The sequence below is a fragment of the Oryctolagus cuniculus genome, chromosome 11, assembly GCF_051225735.1.
Source record: "Oryctolagus cuniculus isolate XC-2025 breed Fujian yellow rabbit chromosome 11, ASM5122573v1, whole genome shotgun sequence".
NCBI classification, from domain to species: domain Eukaryota; kingdom Metazoa; phylum Chordata; class Mammalia; order Lagomorpha; family Leporidae; genus Oryctolagus; species Oryctolagus cuniculus.
The window spans coordinates 92,512,988-92,535,884 of record NC_142877.1 but is presented as its reverse complement, the minus strand read 5'-3'; the positions used below and the strand labels follow the sequence as shown (position 1 = coordinate 92,535,884).

Sequence of the window (22,897 nt, the reverse complement as noted above, 5' to 3'; positions counted from 1 at the left end):
CCAAGTGCTTGGGCCCTGCACCCGCATGGGAGACCAGGAGAAGCACCTGGCTCCCGGCTTCAGATCAACGTGGTGCGCTGGCCGCAGTGCTCTGGCCGCGCGGCCATTGGAGGGTGAACCAACAGTAAAGGAAGACCTTTCTCTCTGTCTCTCTCTCTCACTGTCCACTCTGCCTGTCAAAGAAAAAGAAAAAGTATGCATGAAAGTTGCTTTTTTAACCAATTCATGGTCCTGAGACTTAGTAAAGCGAATGCATTTCACTTCATTTCCTATATCCCTGCGTACTCAAATACTAGAAGAAATAAAGTTCTGCATAGAAGAATTCTGGTAACAAATGCAAAAAGAAAAAGTTATAGAATTGGAGAGTCAACATTTTCAAGTACTACAAAAAAAGTTCATAGAGATGATGAAACCTGGTAAAGGGAAACGCTACAGTGGACAGATCAGCTATTACCATGAAAACCTGCCAAATGAGTTGAACATCATTGAAGGTCAAACAATAAGACATAAGTTTCATGACACACTGTAACAGGAATCACACAGTACCATTATGAAGTATGTCTGCCAAGAAGTAAATAGCAATAAATAAACCTCAATCAGTATCAACTCAATAGCTCCAACTACCCATTATCAGAAAACATTGAAAATAAAGAAACAGGGGCTGGAGCTGTGGCATAGTGGGTTAAGCCACCACCTGCAGTGCCGGCATCCTATATGGGCATTGGTTTTTGACCCAGCTGCTCCACTTCCCATCCAGCTCTCTGCTATGGCCTGGGAAAGCAGTAGAAGATGGCCTATGTCCTTGGGCCCCTACACCCACATGGAGGACCTGGAGGAAGCTCTTGGCTCCTGGCTTCGGATCAGGGCAGCTTCAGCTGTTGCTGCCAATTGGGGAGTGAACCAGTGGATGGAAGCTCTCTCTCTCTTTCTCTCTCTGCCTCTCCTTCTCTCTCTCTGTAACTCTGACTTTCAAATAAATAAATAAATATTTTAAAAAATACTCTGTGAAACAAATAATGGGTTTTTCCACAAAAAAATGTCATTTTTTTAAAAAGGAAGAGAAATTATTATGGACTCAAAGAAACTAAAACATATCAGCTAAATGCAGTGTGTATTCTTTGTTTACATCCTTATTAGCAAACTGAATTTTAAAACAACTTTGTGATAATTAAGAAAATTTAAATATGCATTAATATTAGATGATATTAGAGAATTGCTATTTTAATTATAATAATTCTCATAGCATTGTGATTCTGTTTTAAAACAAAAGACTTTATACTTTAAGATACTCATATATAATGAAGCTTTTGTAAGTTAAACTACATAATACTTGAAATTTGTTTTAAAATACTTAACCACTAGGTATTAAGCATAGAAGTTAACATGCCCACATCCCATATCAAAGTGCCTGGGTTCAGTATCCATCGCTGGCTCCTGACTCCGGCATCCTGCTAATGCAGACCCTGGAAGGCAACAGTGATGGCTCAAGTAACTGAGTGCTTGCCTCCTACATGAGAGACCTGGATTCAGTTCTAAGCTCTAACCTGACCCATTCATTGTAGACATTTGAGGAGTGAACCAACAGATGGGAGTTTTCTCTCTGCACCCCAAAAATATAACAAAATAAAATGCAATTAACAAAAAAAGTAGAGTGGGGATGAATAGATAGTAGAGTGAGGAATAAATGAAATGTAACTGACAAAATGCTAATAATTGTAAAGGATAGATAATGGGTACATAGAGATTCATTATATACTTACATCTACCTTAATGCGTAGTTGGGGCCGGTGCTGTGGCACAGAAGGTAAAGCCCCCACCTGCAGTGTCAGCATCCCGTATGGGCACCGGTTCGAGTCCCGGCTGCTGCACTTCCAATCTGGCTCTCTGCTATGGCCAGGAATGCAGTGAAAGATTGACCAAGTCTTTTGGCCCCTGCACCTGTGTGGGAGACCTGGAGGAAGCTCCTGGATCCTGATTGGCTCAGCTCCGGCTGTTGCAGCCAGTTGGGGAGTGAACTATCGGATGGAAGACCTCTCTCTCTCTCTCTCTTCTCTCTATATAACTCTGACTTACAAATACATAAATCTTTTTTTTAAAAAAGTATGGTTCAAAATTTCTGTGATGAAAGGCTTTTAAACATACATTTATGTGTGAAAAAGTTGGATATTAAAATATTAATATTGATTAAGCATTCCTAATCGAAAAATCTAAACTCTGAAATGGTCCAAAATCCAAAATTTTGGGGTGCTAACATGATACCACAAATGGAAAATTCTATACCTTACCTCATATAATGGGTTACAGTCAAAACACAGGTACACCAAAAAAGTGTCAACAATTACCTTCAGGAAATGTGTATAAGATGTATATGAACACAAAGGAATTTCATGCTTATACTTGTGTCTCATCCCCAAGATATTTCATTATGTAAATACAAACATTCCAAAATGAGAAAAAAATCCAAAATCTGAAGCACTTCTGGTCCCAGGCATTTCAGATGAGGGATATTCAGTGTGTCATGATTAACAGTAGATGATATTTCTGAGTTGTGGAATTAGTGATAAATTTTGCTTTCTTCTCTACAATTAAATTATCTACAGTTATCACAAGTTACTTCTATAAGCCCCAAAATCAGGCATTCAAACAGTAAAATCTGGTGTTTGGCGATGTCAGCTTAGTCCCTCCTTCTCATCAGTGCGTCCCATTGTCTGGCATTTAACGATATCCCATTATGAAGGTTATATTTTTTTGCCTCAGACTCGGTCAGCATCCCTGGAGTAGCAACCCAGAGGAAAACCATATTCCAAGTTCAGATGTTTCTTAGATGAGAGTTTAACTGAAGTATTGTTCATGTTAGCACAGTAATTTCCTGCAATGCCTTTGTGAATTAATAGATACCTAAAATACAAATATAAACAGGCTGAGAGAACAGAGCAGTCACCCAAGACTACAAATGCATCAGATTAGAGAGTAAAGGTCAAATAAAGATAGGATGACCTAGGATAATCTTGTGCATTAACTGAGTTAAAGAAACTATTATGCGATCTTCAGGTAACTCAAAAAACATCCTCCATAAATGACTGATTTTGTGAAACTGGTTTGTTTTTACATCCAAAAAAGTCATATTATTAAGTTTCTGGATTTGTTACAAGGGTCAAAATCCATAAGTGTGAAGGAATCAATTATTCACAACCCAGGGCTCCTGTAAATAGATTATGTGAAAACCAAGGATCAAAGGACCTCCAATTGGATATGACAAACGATTTGCCTGTATTTACCTCGTCCTCCTATTCCCCAAACCCCTCTAAATTAACAGTTAAAGGATTAAAGGGATAAGCCTCTAAGAACAAGGAGAGTAGGACAGCAATAACGAAACTCTAAAAGCTAAAAAGCAGATGGATGAGAGGTTATTGACTTAGCAGATGAGAAGTATCTAGCAATACACACACCGGACACCAGAAGAACTCGGAAATGGGGGACACCTGATCTCTGAGAGAAATGGTGTAGGAGGGATTAAAAGAGAACAAGTTGAAAATCAACACAAAAATAAATCGTCTCAGTTCCGAGCCCTCTCTGGCCTCTGGAAAGGACTAGACTTTGTATTTTATGGAGCCTAATGAGAGTTCAGGGTGCACTAGGCACAGTTTCGGGGCTGGGATATCACCAAATGCAAGCAATGAAGCCAAAATGAAATGTGGAAATAACATTGAACACTCAGCTAAATTATCGCTCAAATGAAGATGTAGAAAGAAGAAAGGGAAAATTACCACCCCCCCCCCAAAATGTTTATCTCAGAAAGCTACTAGAAGAAATGTTCTACAAGATGGGTAATAAAACAAGAAACCTGCACACCAAAAGTCAGGCAACAGGCGATCCAACACAAGAGAGAGCTATAATATAGATGACAGCTGCCAGAAGGCCTAGCCTGGAGCAAAAGCAGCTCCAGGAGGTAACACGGAAGGAAAAATTTAAAAGGAAAAAATTTAGTGGCCAGCATTGTGGTATAGTGGATTAAGCTGCCCCTTGCAATGCCAGCATAGCATATCAGAGTGTCAGCTGCTCCCTGCTGATGCACCTGGTAAGAGAGCAGAAGATGGCCAAAATATTTGGGCTCCTGATACCTATGTGGGAGGCCAAGATGGAGTTCCTGGCTCCTGGCTTTGGCCTGGCCCAGCATTAGCTGTTATGGCCATTTTGGGAGTGAGCCACCACATGAAAGATCTCTCCCTCTCTTATCACTCTCTCCTTTCTCTCTCTCTCTCTCTCTCTTTCTCTCTCTCTCTCTCTCTTTCTCTCTCTCTCTTACCTCCCTTCTCTCTCTGTTTCTCTACCTTTCAAATAAATCTATTTTTAAGAAGAAATTTAAAAGTGATCTGATGTGTTTATTATACTGGGGGAGATTTTTACCTCTGGCAAAGAATTTGCAGGTGCATTAGCAAAGAGCTACATAGAAAACTAAGCAAAAGAGAAAGAGCATGATTACCTCCGAGGGGGGAAATTGTATGGTACAGAAAATGTGATCCTTGTATAGTACATGGTTCAGCTATAAATAACGTGTACATGGTCACAGAATGTTGCTATGATTTCAATATATCCCCCAGAAGTGGGGGATGGAACCTTAATTCCCAGTGCAGCAGTGTTGGCAGGTGGGGTCTAATGGGAGGCGTTGAGGGTCATGAATGCGGGGCCCTCATGAACAGATGAATGTTATTATTGCAGGAGTGGGTTAGGTTACTATGAGAGGAGGCTTAAAGGGAATCGGATCCACCTGGGTGTCTTGTCTTCTGGTACATACTTGCTTATGCTTCTGCTTTGTGCCATGAAACAGCGTAGCAGGTAGCATGAACATCCTACCCTTGCCATTGTCACCATGCCCTTGTACTTCTCAGTCTCCCAAATCATGAGCGAGCTAGATTTCTTTATAAATCAATCCATTCATGGTATTCTGTCAGGGCAATAGACAATGGACAGGCCGGCGCCGCGGCTCACTAGGCTAATCCTCCACTTCGCGGCACCGGCACACCGGGTTCTAGTCCTGGTCGGGGTGCCGGATTCTGTCCCGGTTGCCCCTCTTCCAGTCCAGCTCTCTGCTGTGGCCAGGGAGTGCAGTGGAGGATGGCCCAGGTGCTTGAGCCCTGCACCTACATGGGAGACCAGGAGAAATACCTGGCTTCTGCCATCGGATCAGCACGGTGCGCCGGCCGCAGCGCACCGGCCGCGGCGGTCATTGGAGGGTGAACCAACAGCAAAAAGGAAGACTCTGTCCACTCTGCCTGTCAAAAAAAAAAAAAATAGACAATGGACAAATGCAAACGTAAATGAACACAAAAAGTAAGAAAATTTGCTGTCAGTGTAAGAAAAGGAAGAGAAAGGGAATTATGAAGTTGTCTATAGGTCAAAGAAGAGAGGAGAAAAGATAAGCTTTAACTTTCTATAAAATGAAGTCAGGGTCATAGCCATGGTCATAGCCATTTGCAACACCCACATCCCATATCCATTGATGAGGACTGCCCATTCATTACCCCTGTTTTTCAGTTCAGATCTGGCTTCCTGTTAATCCATCCTGGGAAAGTGGCAGAAGATAGCTCAATTACTTCAGTTCCTACCACCCACATGGAAGATAGGAATTCCCAGCTCCTGGCTTTAGCATGGCCCAGCCCATGTATTTGGGGAATAAACCAGCAGATGGAGGATCTCAGGGCTGGCATTGTGGCATAGCAGGTCAAGGCGCCTGAGACACCAGCATCCCATGTGGGCCCTGGTTTGAATTCCGGCTGCTCCACTTCTGATCCAGCACCCTGCTAATGCACCTGGAAAAGCAGCAGAAGATGGACCAGGTGGTTGGACCCCTGAACCCATGTTGGAGACTCAGAAGTAGCTCATATTTCCTGGCTTCAGCCTTGTCCAGCTCTAGCTGTTGCAGCCATTTAGGAAGTGAACCAGCAGATCAAAGATTCACTTTCTCTCTCACTCTCTCTCCCTCTCTCTCTTTCTCTCTCACCTCTCTCCCTCTCCCCCTTTCTCTCTCTGTCAGTATGCCTTTCAAATAAATAAATACATCTTTATATTTTAAAAACAGGAAGTCAAAAATAATATGTAAATTAAGGCAGAAAAACTCAAACAGCAACTTAGGTATGTTGTTTAGAAATAAAGGAAAATAACAAGAAATTATAAATATATATATATATATAAGGAGTAAGAACTTGGGATGTGGAAAAACACCTACAGGTAATTACTATTTTTGTCCTAAAAGCCTAGTAAAAACATTGACATTTCAAGTCTTGTATATGTGTGTAGCATTAATAAAAATAAGTGGAAATTCAATTTTAAAATAACAAAATAAAGTCCAGAAGTAACTGAGCAGGCCAAAATATAAATCTAGTTGATTTTCCTTCCACTAACTTGGACAGGATTCCTAATAAGTGTGAAGTATGTTTCTGGAAATAAGGGGAAATATTTACATTTGCATTTTTTTAACATTTAGTAATATATTAGGATTTAGTTGAAGACACAGAACCACGCCAGCTTATCTAATCAGAAAGATAGATGCTATAGGGATACAGGTACTTAGAGAGCAGTGGCTAGGCTGGGGGAGCAAGACACAGGCTCAGCTTCCAGAAATGATTCTCAGATACAACAATGGACATATGTGGGAGCTGCTACTTCTGTCAACATCAGCCATCTGAAGAACAGGGAAAACGGGATTAATTGTTCATTCAGGAGCACACTAACCTAGCCAAAATCCACACCTGCAGAATGACGATGTACGTGCCACCCCTCAACACCTAAGATGTTCACAATGGTCAAGCTCACTGCAGAAAGTCAAATGCTCTGATCAAATATGCCCATAGTAACAGCAGAAGCACAGCCTCCACCTCTGGTTTGAACTCCAGATCTTGCACACAGGCACATCAGGGAACCCTGGCTGTAAGGGAGCCGGAGTAACGTCAGCTTTGACCTTTCAGCCTCTTTTCTTCATAAGGAATGGCCTAAAGGTTGGAACCAAGTTAGGTGAGCCAAAGGGCAGTATTTTTACAAGGAGCATATAATGCCACAGCTGCTCATTAACTAACAGGCCCCAGATGGTGTTGGCCACCCATTGGGTCTGGACCAAGGCTGGTGCAGTTATTAATTCTTTAACGTGGAATTGTTGAGAAGGTTCCTAAAACTGATCCTCTGAGAAGAGTCAGAATTTGATGATCAGTAATAGTTAATAATAGATATTTATATGAGTGTAAATACAAGTCACACGGTGACTATTATTCTGGAGACTGAAAGAATAATTAGGGGTTTAGGGACAAAAGATCATCAAACAGGGGCCAGACTGTGGCACAGCAAGTTAAGCCACTACCTGCAATGCCGGCATCCCTTATGTGCACCAATTCATGTCCCACCTGCTCCACTTCCTATCCAGCTCCCTGTTGATGTGCCTGAGAAAGCAGTGGAAGATGGCTGAAGTGCGTAGGGATCTTCCACCCACATGGGAAACCTAGAATAAGCTTATGGCTCCTGGCTTCAGCCTGGCCCAGCCCTGGCACTTGTGGCCATTTGGGGAGTAAATCCATGGATAGAAGATCTCTGTGTGTGTGTGTCTCTCCTCCTAAGTCTTTCAAAAAAAAATTAAAAATTTTCAAACAAAAAAGTAAAAAGAGGGGCCAGTGTTGTGGCATTGCAAGTAAAGCTGCCATCTGCAGTGTGGGATCCCGTATGAGTGCCAGCTCATATCCCAGCCGCTCCACTTCTCAACCAGCTCCCTGCTAACGGCCTAGAAAAAGCAGAGAAGATGACTGAAGTGCTTGGGACCCTGCTACCCTCAGGGGAGATCTGGAAGAAGCTCCTGGCTCCTAGCTTCAGCCTGGCCCAACCCTGGCCATTGCGGACATCTGGGGGAGTGAACCAGTGGATGGAAGATCTCCTTCTGTCTCTCTTTCAAATAAATAAATAAATCTTTAAAAAGAAAAAAGATCATCAGATGATTAACCTGGACAGGAAATATCCCAACAGATGAGGTTATGGATATGAGGCAGAAAGGCAAATTATATTGAAAATGTAAGCCTCTATACCATTCAAATAATGGATTCAAGCCAACTCAGAATGGTTTCACTCAGGAAGTTCAAAAGGAATTCAAGAAATTTCCTTGAATTGGATCTTAGCACACTTGAGTCTTACGCAATGTCAAAGTCTAAGAAATCAAAAGTGAAGTAAGGGGGCTGGTGCTGTGGCACAGTGGGTTAACACCCTGGCCTGAAGCACTAGCATCCCATATGGGCGACTGTTTGAGTCCCAGCTGCTCCACTTTCTATCCAGCTCTCTGCTGTGGCCTGGGAAAGCAGTGGAAGGTGTCACAAGTCCTTGGGCCCCTGCACCCGCATGGGAGACCCAGAGGATCCTGGCTCCTGGCTTTGGATCGGCGCAGCTCCGGCCATTGTGGCCAATTGAGGAGTGAACCATTGGATGGAGGACCTCTCTCTCTCTCTCTGCTTCTCCTCTCTCTGTATGACTCTGACTTTCAAATAAATAAATAAAAATCTTTTAAAAAGAAAAAAGTGAAGCAAGAGTCCTATTTGTTCAAGTTTGAAGGTTTAAGCTTTGGCAGGCAGGGAAACATATGATATAAACATGTATTTACAAATATCAAACAGCTACCACCTATGACCTTATGGCCACGGTAGGGATCATCCCAATCCTAAACAAGACTTACTTTTCCAAAAAAAAAAAAAAGGCTAGAATGTCAGAAAAACTGGTGCTCCAAGGTGGGCATTTGATGCAATAGTTTCCACTCCTTGGGAAGCCTGCAGTCCGCCTCAGAGTGCCTGAATTTGAATCATTGTTGCGGGGTGCGAGAATTAGAGGTGAAATTAGGAGTCTATTAGCCGGCTGGCGACTGCCTTTGTTACAGAGCAAGTCCAGAGAAGACAGCAGTGAGTTGCAGTAGCGGGCCCTTGTCTGGCCCAAACTCTGAGGTTCCTTTCTAGTTCTTCAAAGCTTACCGCCATACTCTTGGCCATCTTTTTTGTCTGGGTGGTTAACAGGGTCATCTCTTATTATAGACTCGTTGAGCCACCTCTACCAATTGAGAAAGAAGCTTTCCTCCCAACCCTTCCAATCCTTGTAACTTAACGTCTAATATCTAGAGCCAACTGGGATACAAACGTCACATGAATGGCGCCGCTGTTCTCGGGGGCTTCTGAGTCCATGGGGGTGTACACGCGGTCGGCCTCAAAGAAACACTCAAGAGAAGCTGCCGGGGACTCATCCAGCTTCGGACGGTCTCACATGCTTTAGATAAATTAGTTGGCTTCTTGGCTGCCACATGCACCTCCCTTATGAGAATCGCAATACCAATCGAGAGCCTCCTTACCACTGTCGTCATTTGGGTCCCAATCGGGGTGGCTAAGGGGAAATATTCTCTCCAGTCTGCTTGGCCCTCTCGCCGGTGAGGCCAAAGCAACTTCAGCTGGCTGACAAGGGCACAGCAGAAGGTCTGTCTCAGCAAGGCGTGAGAAGGACAGCTGTGGTCCTCTTGTGGTTTTAGGTTTGTTGGGAACTACACTCTGCATAAGCAAGCCGGAGCTTCCTGATGGCCCCGCTAATGATTGCTGTATTCCTAATTTTAGGGAAGAACGCTTGTAGTCTCATTATCCCCCAAATGTCCATTGCTTTGTAAAATTTTAATCAAGCACAATGTTAGTAGGAGAAAGGATTAATGCTTTATGCAAGGTTAAGCTGTTTGTGGAAAAGAATTAAAAGGCAACAGGCTCCCTGGTATATACTTCCCACTAAACAAAGATAAATGTTACTAAAGCTTTAATTCAATATCTGCTACAAATACAACAATGGTTAGGATATCAAAACTGTAGAGCAGATCTAAGTGAACCTTTAAATAAGTACAGTAAAGAAAGTAAAGAGTTACAGAAAGAACTGCAAAAGAGGAGGTACATTTTAAAAAGGGCCTGCTTTGAACACTGGGACTTCTAGTAAAGATTAGATTAGGAAGGTAAAATTGTAGCTTTGTGTAGCCAATTTCTGCACAGCTCAGCAGCACTCTAGGCCTTGGCTTGTGTGGGCAACCGTTATCTCACACCTGTCCATGATTGTAACCCATGCTCTGTATATGCCCTTGAAAGTCAATGAAATTGTAACTAGATGTAGACAAAGAGTCTAGAGGCAACATAAAATACAAGGTCAGTGGTTCTGAGAAAATGGACAACAGACTAATGAGCTAATGCTAATGCAAATGAGCCGGTCTTCTCTTGACCCTGATCAGTCACTGGGGACGCTCTGAGGGTCTCAGAGTTACAGGTGCTGATGGGTCCACAGGGGTGTTAGAGTGCGAGAGTCGGGGCAGCCAGGGCCCTCGGCGCAATCCTATACAGTGGAGAGTCTAGGATATATAAATCCTCTGGCAGGCATGGAATAACTGGAGGGGGTGGATTATCCTTTCCTTGGGCCACCAAAACACTCTCCTTTTGATGATTTTACCTGTGTCTCTAGGCTGGCTTTCAGCCACGTTGCAGGGTTGAAGAGAAAGTCCATCCAGATCTCAGGGCTGACGTCCCAGCTCACTAGGCTAATCCTCCACCCGTGGCGCTGGCACCCCAGGTTCTAGTCCCAGTCGGGGTGCCAGATTCTGTCCAGGTTGCTCCTCTTCCAGGCCAGCTCTCTGCTGTGGCCAAGGAAGGCAGTGGAGGATGGCCCAAGTGCTTGGACCCTGCACCCCATGGGAGACCAGGAGAAGCACCTGGCTCCTGCCTTCGGATGGCCGCAGCGCGCCATCCACAGCGGCCATTGGAGGGTGAACCAACAGAAAAGGAAGACCTTTCTCTCTGTCTCTCTCTCTCTCACTGTCCACTCTGCCTGTCAAAAAAAAAAAAAAAAAAAAAAAAAAAAGTCCATCCAGATCTCAATATACAGGGCCTGGTCAGGATAACCTGGTTTCCCAAAAATCACCCTTTGAGCCTGTAAGGCTATAGAGAGATTAGTGATTCCTTCCAGTAGCCACCAAACATTAAATGTTGGCCACTCCCACTCAAAAAAATTGGAAATCAAGAGCATTTATATCATATCCAAAAGATCCAATAGCACACTTTTTTTTTTTTAAGATTGATCTATTTATTTGAAAGTCAGAGTTACACAGAGAGAGAAAGAGAGGCAGAGAGAGAGAGGTCTTCCATCCACTGGTTCACTCCCCAGTTAGCTGCAACAGCTGCAGCTGAGCTGATCCGGAGCCAGGAGCTTCTTCCGGGTCTCCCATGTGACTGCAGGGGCCCAAGGACTTGAGCCATCTTCTACTGCTTTCCCAGGCCATAGCAGAGAGCTGGACTGGAAGTGGAGCAGCTGGAACTCGAACCGGCAACCATATCGGATGCCAGCGCTGCAGGCTGTGGCTTTAACCCACTGCGCCACAGTGCCGGCCCCTCAAATAAATTTTTTAAAGCTAAAATGAAAAAGAGGAAGGAAGAGAATAAGGAGAGGAGGGAGTGAAATTCCTACATCAGATACTAGGACATTTCTTTTGTAGTTTTACTTTAAAAAGGTCATTGTGGTGTTCGGACTAGGTTGTCAGTTGGCCAAATTGCAGATATCCAGCAAGCATATATGTCACATGCACACACATTTTTTACGTTTAGATTAAAATTCCAATACAATTAGCTAGAGAGCCTAAATGTTGTTAAGAGTAACGTGCATGCATGGATGGTCTTTCTCTTGATTTCACTGAAAATGGTCCCGAATGGTCCCAGAAATAGCAACAGTGTGCTGGTTCTTGGCGTGGACATTCTCAGATTCGTTGTCACCTTTCTTCTCTTCTGCTCTGCTCTGTGTGCCAGAGGGGCTGTCTTTCAGCTCTTGCATGTGTCAGCCGCTGTTCTGGTGGGGTTAGCGGATTAGAAGCGCTGATTGGAAACACAGACGGAAGAGAGAGGCTTTGGAGACGATCCCTGGCAGGAGCTGTAGCTCCTCCTCCTTGGCTCCGGCTACCCCTGGAAAAGTCCGTCCTGGTGCCAGCTTCCTTCAGGTAACCCAGGCCCCTGTGCTCCGATAACATCACCTCCTCCTTCCATCCCTCGGGCACTTGATAATCCCCTTCATAACCCACGGAAGTAACTCCCCTCATTAAACTATTGCTGTTTTGCTGGTTGGACCCTGACTGATAAGCCCTTACAGAAATTCTTTTGAATTGATCGATACTTCCTCTTGGGGCAGGAGATAGTTGGTAGTTGGCCTTGCTCTATGATTCTCCTGAGAAATAACTTCAGTCCTTCCCTTTTTTAAATTAAGTTTTATTGATCTAATGAAACAGAGTGTGCGGGTCAAGGTGTTCCTTTGAAATGTAAGAACGAGTTTTCTGGAGTTGTTTTGTTTGTTTGGGTTTATTTTTATTTTTATTTATTTATTTGTTTCTTTGTTTATGTATTTTGAGATAATAAAAAGTCTTCCATAAGAACTCAGCAGGAAATAAAAGCTAGCCATGCTCCTCTGTTCAGGACAATATTCCTCAGCCTGGCTCTCTAGCAGAATTGCCTGGGAAGCTTTAAAAATGATCCCAGCCCAGAAGATTCTGATTTATGTAATCAAGGATGGCTATATTTGTAAAGCAGTTGTCTCTAGCCTAGCAACATCAGTACCACCTGGAACAAGTTAGAAATGCAACATTTGGGGCCCCATCCTAGAACTACTGAACCAGAAACTTGAGGCTGGCCTAGAAATCTTTTAACAAGCCCACTCAGCTTTAAGAACTACCATGTTAAAACTACCCAGGTGATTCTAATGTGCAGTCAAATTAGAAAATGACTCTTTTAAGATCCCTAAAATCAAAACCTCATCCCAACATGATTTATTAAATATCTAGTATGTTTTACAATTTCCTATTGCCCCCCCAAAAAAACACAAAAATTTGAGATCATTAATAGACTTTGAAACTATGCAGAAAGATGATGCATTGAATGAAAAATAAAAATGTAGAAGGCACAAAGATTAAGTATCATGGGAGATGAAAAGAAAAATAATCCTCTTTCTTAATTAAAATAGCTAACAAGATGGAAAATGTACCTCAACAATAAGAGTAATTGCAGAATGTATGTACAATCATGCATTTCTCCAACTTATCTTCAGTTTCACCCTCTTATCAAATTAATCTCAGAAAATATTTATTGTTAGAGATAACCTTCAATATCATGGACTCCAGCATTTTGCAACCAGTAATTCATGAACTCTAAGGTTCATAAAGCTTTTATGCAGTGTAGCGGTTAGAAGGCTTCAGACAAAAATAACAGTCACCCCAATTCAAACTAGCATAACTGATCAAATACATTTCGGCTCATTTAAGGTTCTGAAATTGTTATGGCTTTGAGCATAGTTTGAGCCAGTGGTCTCTGATGCCATTTCAGTTCTATTTGACTTACTCTCCTCCTTGTATCAACTTTGACTTCAAGCTTGACATTTCTCACTTTAACAAAATGGCTACAGCAGTATCAGCCATCACATCTCTATCCTCTACTATGCAGAGAAATAAAAAAGTCTCTCCAGAAAAATTCTGAGGAAAAACAATTACTCTTTCCCAGAAGTCGCAAAAAGAGAACTGATCTTTCTCAGATGCAGTTTGTTCTCTGGGACTTAATCCTCAGGCTCAGGAGAATAAACTATGCTTTAGACAAACATCAGGGCCCAACAGTAGAGCTAGGGATAAAGTTGTTTTTTCCTGAGGTAAATGGAAAATTGGCCTCCTGCTGTGATGGGAAAGTGCAAGAAATACCAAAAAGCCTCTGTCCACTAGAGCAAGGGAAGGGAGCATGTTAAGTTGGTAGGTAAAATAATTGCTCTTCTTTAATTAGAAGCATCTTAGAGTCTGCAATAGCTTATCAAATGAGCATTCATGGCAGCCAATATGGCAATCAGATGAACATTCTCGCGATTCATTCAGTTTATTATCCAGTTAATACTACAGTGGAATGTTTTACTGTTTCTTTAGTTTTAAATAAATTTTATTCTTAATTATACATCGTATAACTTAACCTATAATGAACGACTGGAAACAGAAGACACAGCTGTTAACCCATATTGTTCACATTCACCCAGAACCTTCTGATGAAGCCACATTAATTTCCCTATTGGACAGTACCTCTTCCCTAGTGAGTGCAGTTTAAGTGAGGTTGTCAATCATGGCGTTCGTCTCTTCCACAACCATGCAGTTAGCATGTGACTCAGAATAGGTCACTTTATTTCCCTTTCCTGGGACTTTGCATCTTAACTGAGTGGCCAAAAATAGGGGAAAAAAATTATAGAATCTGACTGATCTCTGTGATGACACTCTCCAAGCTATGAATTAGCTACGAAAGTAGCTATGAATTAGCTACTGCTCACAAGATCCTGAGAGTTTCCGCATTCTTGTTCTGTCCCATGCTTCCTTTGGTGTTGTGAATCACTCCAGAGCCTTCCATTCAGTTCTCTTCTTGCTTCAGTTTTTAAGAATGGCTTTCTATTGTTTGCAACACGTAATCTTGATAAGAAGCATAAAAATGGTAATTATGAAAATTATTCATGATGATCAACAGTGAATTTATATATTACATGTATCTGATCAAAAAATGTTAGCTGAAATATAAATGCACCTCAAGTCAAAGAGAAAATATAATAACCTTTTATCCAATTTTACTTACATTTGTTAAGAATAAAGACTTTCTAAGCCCTCAATATGTTATTTGTGGATAAGTACTTGGAAATAGCAGCTTAAAACCTTCTCTGTTACCCTACCATTTAGAATCAAAGGACAAAAATTATTAAAATAAGCTAGCTTTTTAAAGTAAAATATAAGAATACTAAATATAGGAATCAAAGCAATTTTGTGTCAAGGTTTGATGCACAATAGGTAGTTAAATTTTCGTTTATTTTTAAAGATCTATTTGATCTCAAGTGAAACATGATGTCATATTATTTTTAGTTGATCCATCAACAAATGCTGCTTTTTCTCATGAAATTCAGGAAAATTAAGTACTTTTCCAAGGCCAGAAATGTGTATTTAAATACACAATGACTACTGCACAATGCATATCAAAACAATATTAAGGAATAGAAATGTCTATAGTAACCTTTACCAGACATACTGATGTGAAAATATTGCTTGTCTTTGAAATCATTTATTTATCATATATAACATAAATGACTTTTTTTAAAGAGACTTTGATAGATTGCATGTTTCATCGAAAGGTATTTGAGTCAAAAAAAAAAAAAAAAATCTGGGAAACACAGATCCACCTCCTTGCTCGACAAGAACCAGGGAGGTTATACAGATAACTCTTAGAGGTGAAATGCAAAGAGTTCCTTTAACTCAACACCCAGCAGACATTCTTGTTTCCTGCTACCACAATGTACTTCTGTCTAGACATATTGCTTATTGTGCCTCCAGATGAGGCACTTATTTTGGGGCTAAAATCCAGAGCAGTCAATTGAGAACTACCACCCTTAGATTGATTTTAGACATCCTCACTGTTGAATGATATTATTAAATTAATCTTGCATAGATCTGAGTTTATAGAAGTTAAAATTCTAATATGCGAAACAAGTGGAGAACTGATTCCTTCCACATTTTTCTACTAGGAGTTTGGTAACACCAAGACAGAGAGCTAGGAATGGCCAGATAGTGACTTTCACTGGGCCCCTTTGATTGGCTGCTTGTTGCCCTGATTAGTTACTTTTGAACATTTCTGCTCTCTCCAGCTGACATTGACAAGAGTGATATGTAAACTTCAGATGATAAATCAAGAAGAGTTCAAAGTCTGTGGACAAGATTCTCTGTGTTTAAATGGGCTTCCCAGATAACCAGGAGAGGAATAGAATTAGAAGGATAAAGAACATTGTAAAATTAGAATTCTAAAGTTCTTTATCTTCTTTCAATGACATGATTTAGTTAAGAAAAAGAGTTTCCATATCCTTTTTAAGTAACCCAAGAATCTTAAGACCAGCAGCTACAAAAATTAAATAAACAAGCAAATAAATGGGGGAAAATTTTGATCACCGTAATATCTGCCAGTGTGCCTCACTCAATTGATTGGAATTCCTGATGTGTGCTATTTCTGAAATTATGGCCAAAAGAAACATATTTCTTAGACACTCTGCTGCAGAGTCTAGAATATGAGTGAGTTTCTCCAGCCTTTGTCTCCTCGTAAAATTTGGGATTCAGGCCTAGTAATGTTCACATCTTCCCCTTTGCCCTCTGATCAATGTGTCTTTTGTTTAAATTCTAGAGCACCGCATGATAGCTTTTCACTCCCTAAGGGGCTCAGTCTTTGGGCTTCTGTCAGTACACAGGCTATAAGAAAACTGCCCACATTCTCCTTTTGTAACCTATTGGTGTTTTACCTGACAGTTAAGTCCTTGCAGCATCTATAAAAATCTATTTAACTGATAATATCCCTGAACACTCCGACTAATACCACATCTCAACATACAGTATTCTTGCTGGAAATGCCAATCATACATCTTCTTTTGCTACATAGGAAGCATAAACTCAAAATCTTTGTAAACATCTGCCTTATGATCAGGCTCAATTTAGGTTACTGTCTGACTTTGTATCAAACACCAAGTGATAAGTAAAATTTTCCAAGATTCTTCCTATTATCTGTGCTTCTTTGTTAACCAAGAACCCCAAAGAGCCATACCCAGTAAAAAAATATGTATGTGTGTGTGTGTGTGTGTGTATAGGTTGAGTACCTGTCACCATAACAATTTGCCATCCTTAGAGTATCTATTCTGCAAAATCCATATGTTGGTGACTTGGGCATGAAAGTGTATTAACTGACCCAACTTAATCTTATTTTTTAAATTTTTTTTTAAAGATTTCTTTATTTTACTTGAAAGAGTTACACAGAGAGAGAGAGAGGTAGAGAGAGAGAGAGAGGGAGAGGTAGAGAGAGAGAGAGAGAGAGGTCTTCCATCTGCTGGTTCACTCCCCAGTTGGCTGCAATGGCCGGAGCTGCACCGATCTGAAACCAGGAGCTTCTTCCAGGTCTCCCACGTGGATGCAGGGGCCCAGGGACTTGGGCCATCTTTCACTGCTTTCCCAGGCTATAGCAGAGAGCTGGATTGGAAATGGAGCAGCCAGGTCTTGAACCAGCACCCATATGGGATGCTGGCACTGCAGGCAGTGGCTTTACCTGCTATGCCACAGCGCTGGCCCTTACTTTTTAAATTCTAAAACTCAACTCTCTAATCTTTGAAATTAGAGTCTTTGTCAGAGGAAGCAATAGGACACAGTTTAAACTATTCATGCACATTGTGGCACATCTGATTTGCTGAGTAGAGCATAGGTAATACAAATGCAATGACAGATGTGAAACTACAATTAAATGAAGGAAGGGGAATGTTTACGGAGAGCAAAAACTCATCAGAATGCAGAAAAACAGAGCTTTAACATGGCCATGATAGCAAAGTTAATGTCTTCGTATTAGCAGATATGTGAAATTACAAAATAAGCACATAACACAACTCTCGATTTTTTACTTCCATGGTTTGTCCAGTTTTCATTTCCTTCCTTCCTATTTTCTCCTCTTCTATTAATAACATAGGATTAGATAATACTTTAATTGTTCTAGATATGTTCAGGTTTCCCTTTGACTCTATGGATACCAAAATACATTGCCTTTCTCGTCACCAAATGGAATTTCATATATAAATGCAGAAACATTGACCATACAACACTCAGTATGTATGTTGATACTCATGGGTTTTTCAGAGTCCACTGTAAATGTGTTACTTCATTCATCCAGAATCAATTAAAATAATAACACAGGAGCAGGCATTTGGCTTCACAGTTGAGATATTGGTTAGGACATCTGCTTCCCACACCAGAGTACCTGGATTCAGTCCCCAGTTCCAGCTCCTAATTCTAGCTTCCTGGTAATGTGGGCTCCGGTGAGGGGCACTGTTGATGGCTCAAGTAGTTGAGTTCCTACTACCCACATAGAAAACCTGGATTGAATTCGCAGCTCCTGGCTTTGGCACCCTGGAGACTGCAGGCATTTGGGTAGTGAACCAGCAGATGGGAAATCTCCCTGTGTCTGTCTGTCTGTCTGTCTGTTTGTCTCTCTTAAATTAGTAAACAAAATAAGCTAATGAAAATCCTAACAAAGATTTTTAAATTATAATAAACCTCTACCTCATATGGAATGCAATTTTTTACTAAAAATTTTCAGGATAAGTTGTTTGTGAACTTGCTGTATCTCATACCAGTTAATCAACATGATAACTAAACAAATAAAGGCATTTGCTTAGTCATTTTAGACTTACAAAGAGAAGAACAATGTATACCTTGGCTACAATACCAGCACCTTGCTCCAGATAACTTGTGTGTACAACCCAATGAGCTGACAGGCTGGCTGGCTGCTGATGGCAGGTCTGTCTCAGCCAGCGGAGCACTGCACTAGAAACCAGGTGATCTGATATCAGCCCTATAAGTCACTCTAGGAAAACCCCTCAGCTTTTGTAACTCTCAGTTTTTTCATCTTTTGTAAAATAGGACAAACATTTCTTCTGGCTTGCCCTACTGAATTATAAGGGGGATCAGTGAAGATAATTCATACAAACGTATTTTATGAATGCAAGGCATTAGTAGTATAATTTTACTTGAATAATAGTTGGTATTGTGTTGCTTTTTAAAAATACATTTAGGAGCCAGAAAGAGAGATACAGACAGAGAGCTCCCATCTCCTGGTTCATTCCCCGAAATGCCTGCAACAGCTGGGGCTGGGCTGGGCCAAAGCTGGGAATCAAAAACTCAATCCATGACTCCCTATGTAGGTGGCAGGAACCCAATTACTTGGGCAATCACCTCTGCTCCCTAGGTTATGCATTAATGGGAATGCTGGAGCTAGGTATCAAATCCAGATCTCTGATGAGGGACACAGACACCTTAACCATGAGGCTATACACCCAGACCAATATTCTCCTGCTTTAAAGTCATATTTTTTTTCAGAAATGAAAGCAATTAGTTATGGCAGTTCACATATACCCAAAAGCTAAATTTGACATAAAAACATCAAGTTCAAAGGCTTAAACCATGTGTCCTGTCCTTAGGCCTGAAAATTATTCAATGTTTTCTAAAGCCAGGGTCAGTCAGTTGGTGCCTCAGGGTGGTAGCAGCAGCATGCTAATGATATTCAGCTCTAGCCCTGGACCAGTTTTTGTCTGACCTCAATATTACAGTGTTTCAGCTGTCACACAGTTTGGGAGGCTTGGGAGGCTGGTTGATAAGAAAGATGAAGCAAGGTACAAACACCTGGGGCTCAGCTGCTTTCGTTGGGTTAAGTTGCTGTTAGGAGTTTGGAGAAATTTTTAGCTGTGGCTCTTGTTATATTTATTTAAATTGACTTCATCCCTAAAAGTAAGCTATAAACTTAAGAGTGTCAATGTGGTCTCTCAATTCAGCTGTCAAATGGCCATACCATGCAACTAGTCTGTGAATGCATATATTCTTACTCTGTTACCTAGGTGTTCATTCTGGGGATTCTGGGGAGAAGTTATTCTTGAGAAGGCCACAGCCTAATCTTATAGTGGTTCCATTTCTGATGGCAAAGGGGCACGGCTCTACTAGAATATGACCAATACAAAGAAACCTGCTTGAACGTTAGCACCACAACAGCACTCTCATTGTCAGGAATTAAAATTTTAGCTTTCAACTTTCAGGTACCAAAGTGGCAAGACAGTTTTCTACAAATGACCTGATACTTTTTCCTGGCCCTTCCCCCTCTCAGCCACATTATATCTGGAAGCTAAGATATGGGAACAGGACCTTGAGTGTTTCCACTAACAAGTTGGCTTGTGCAACTAGATAAAGATGTGTGGGAGAGTGCAAATCTCATTTACCATGAGGCTCCTTTGTATTTTTCCACTTGCCTTCTATATTGTATAACACGGCAAACTTAAATAGCATAGACCAGCAATAAACTAGACCAAGTTTACAATATATCAAACAGTGGAGAAACAGAAAATTTTAATAAAACTCAGGAAACAGACATAAGAAATCTTACAGTTTAATTTGTTTTACCTCTTTCAGGTTCCTGTTATCTTGTAAAGTTATGCTCTACTTTGTTATCATAAGCTTGGTCAAGTAAAACAACAGCTAGTGAAATATTTGTCCCTCCTAGCAACCAAAAAAAAAAAAATTCTGCAAGCAGTATTGTTTAATCAAAATTGTTTTTTCAACAAATAAAATAATATATATTAGCAAACTGAAGCCTGGTGGAGCTATGACTTTTCCAATAAAAGTCATTTTTTAATCCATAAACCAGAGTTGAACCAGTCAGTTATAGAGTTCCTCCAAGCCCTGATATTCTGTTTCCCTTTCAACTGGCAAAGCAATGCAGATAGCTTCTGAATTTACTGCGATGAGATTAGTATATCTAACATCATGTAACTGATGATACCAAAACCTAATTTTAACAATTTATTTTGAGCTGTTCCTGTCCTAAACATTTCCTCTTGTTCTTACTTATTCTTTGGCAACTACACTAACAGCAAATAAGAGTGAAATAGATGGTTTTGATGAAAGAATAGCAAAGTATCAAAGCATTGTCTATAATCAGGAATCCACATGATTGCTTGTGAAATCTCTTAAAAATTCCTCCAATATCTATCCAAACTATAAACAGGTTGAGTCTCAGAACATTCTAAGTGAGGTCTTGGATGTTTCTAGTCTCTGTAAAAGAATTTATTTACATCTCTAACTAAATAGGTTGAAAATTCCTGCAATGTACAGCACAGGGCGGGAAGCAGTCAGTGATAATTCTTTTCTCCTACACGGTGTTACTACCTGGCCTCAATCCTGACCTAGAAGGAACATCTTCAAAGCTGGAAATTAATTTAGAGCCTATTCCAGGTCAATCCTTGGCATCTTTGTTTAGAAGACCTATTAATGCCAACTTCAACAGAAAGAAATACAAGCTCATTAAGAATTGGACAAGGACCATCAATCATTTATTTTCCCTTTTTTAAATGTTATTTAAGTTATACAAGTTTCATGTATTTCATATATACAGATTTAGAAACATAGTGATACTTCTCTCCTACCCTCCCTCCCCCTCAAGCTCGAACCCTCTTCCTTCATCTGACAGTCACACTTAATTTTTACAAAGATCTATTTTCAGCTTACTAAATGATTGTGTAGTTAACCCTACACTAAGTAAAAGAGTTCAACAAGTAGTATGAAGGAAAAAAAGCACTCAATGGAAGAGTTAATGGCTATAAGTGATCATAGAATCTCAAAATGTCCTTTTCACTCCTAAACATTACATTTCAGGTACTCTATTAGTTACCTTGGATCAGGGAAAACATATGATATCTGTCTTTTAGGGACTGGCTTATTTCACTAAGCAGAATGGTTTCCAGTTGCATCCATCTTGTTGCAAAAGACAGGATTTCATTTTTCTTTACAGCTAATATATATTTCTTTATTCAGTCAACAGTTGGTGGACATCAGGGTTGATTCCATCTCTTAGCTATTGTGAATTGTGCTGAAATGAATACGGGGGTACAGATAACTCTTTCAGATGCTGATTTCTCTTGGTTTGGATAAATTCCCAGGAGTGGGAAGATTGGATCATATGGTAGATGTATATTCGTATTTCTGAGGTAACTCCATACTGTCTTCCACAGTGGTTGCACCAGTTTACATTCCTACCAACAGTAGATTAGTGTACTTTTTCCCCACATACTTGCCAGCATTTGTTGTTCATTGATTTCTGTATGTGAGCTATTCAAACTGGGATGAGGTGAAACCTTGTTGTAGTTTTGATTTGCATTTCCCTAATGGCTAGTAATCCTGAGCATTTTTTCAAATGTCTGTTATCCATATGAACTTCCTCTCTTGAAAAATACCTGTTCAAGTCCTTTGCCCATTTCTTAACTGGATTATTTGTTTTGTTGTTGTTGAGTTTCTCAAGCTCTTTATAGATTCTGGATGTTAATCCATTATGAGTTGCAGAATTTGCAAACATTTTCTCCCATTCTGTTGGTTGCCTCTTCACTTTGCTGAGTGTTTCTTTTGCAGTGCAGACACTTCTCTGCTTGATGTAATCCCATTTGTCAATTTTGGCTTTGACTGCCTGTGCTTCTGGGTCTTTTCCAAGGAGTCTTTGCCTATGCCAATATCTTGGAGAGTTTCCCCAATGTTCTCTGGTAATTTGATGGTATCAGCTCATAGATTTAGGTCTTTGATCCATTTAGAGTGGATTTTTGTGTGAGGTGTAAGGTAGGGGTCTAGTTTCATACTTCTGCATGTGCACCTCCAGCTTTCCCAGCACCATTTGTTGAAGAGGATGTCCTCGTTCGAGGGATTGCTTTTAGCTACTTTGTCAAAGATAAGTTGGCTTTAGGTGTGTGGATTGATTTCTGGAGTTTCTATTCTGTTCCATTGGTCTATGTGTCTGGTTTTTTGTTTGTTTGTTTTTGCCAGTATCAGGTTGTTTTGATTATAACTGCCCTATATGAGCCGGCGCCGTGGCTCAATAGGCTAATCCTCCACCTTGCGGCGCCGGCACACCGGGTTCTAGTCCCGGTCGGGGCGCCGGATTCTGTCCCGGTTGCCCCTCTTCCAGGCCAGCTCTCTGCTATGGCCAGGGAGTGCAGTGGAGGATGGCCCAGGTGCTTGGGCCCTGCACCCCATGGGAGACCAGGAAAAGCACCTGGATCCTGGCTCCTGCCATCGGATCAGCGCGGTGCGCCGGCTGCAGCGGCGGCCATTGGAGGGTGAACCAACGGCAAAGGAAGACCTTTCTCTCTGTCTCTCTCTCTCACTGTCCACTCTGCCTGTCAAAAATTAAAAAAAAAAAAAAAATAACTGCCCTATAGTATTTCTTGAAATCAGGTATTGTGATGCCTCTGGCTTTGTTTTGTTGTATAAGATTGC

The 22,897-nt window shown here is 41.0% G+C and overlaps 1 long non-coding RNA gene across 3 annotated transcripts in view; it reads left to right on the top strand.

Moving 5' to 3' along the window:
- Window positions 1-11,659: 11,659 nt before the first annotated feature.
- LOC149123563 (uncharacterized) overlaps window positions 11,660-22,897 on the top strand; it is a 62,725-nt gene continuing 51,487 nt past the window's right edge. For 2 of the 3 annotated variants that reach the window (XR_016216244.1, XR_016216243.1), the window contains exon 1: window positions 11,660-12,016. This is a non-coding gene — a long non-coding RNA (uncharacterized LOC149123563). The remainder of the gene's footprint in view (window positions 12,017-22,897) is intronic. The other variant, XR_016216242.1, reaches the window with a different exon arrangement.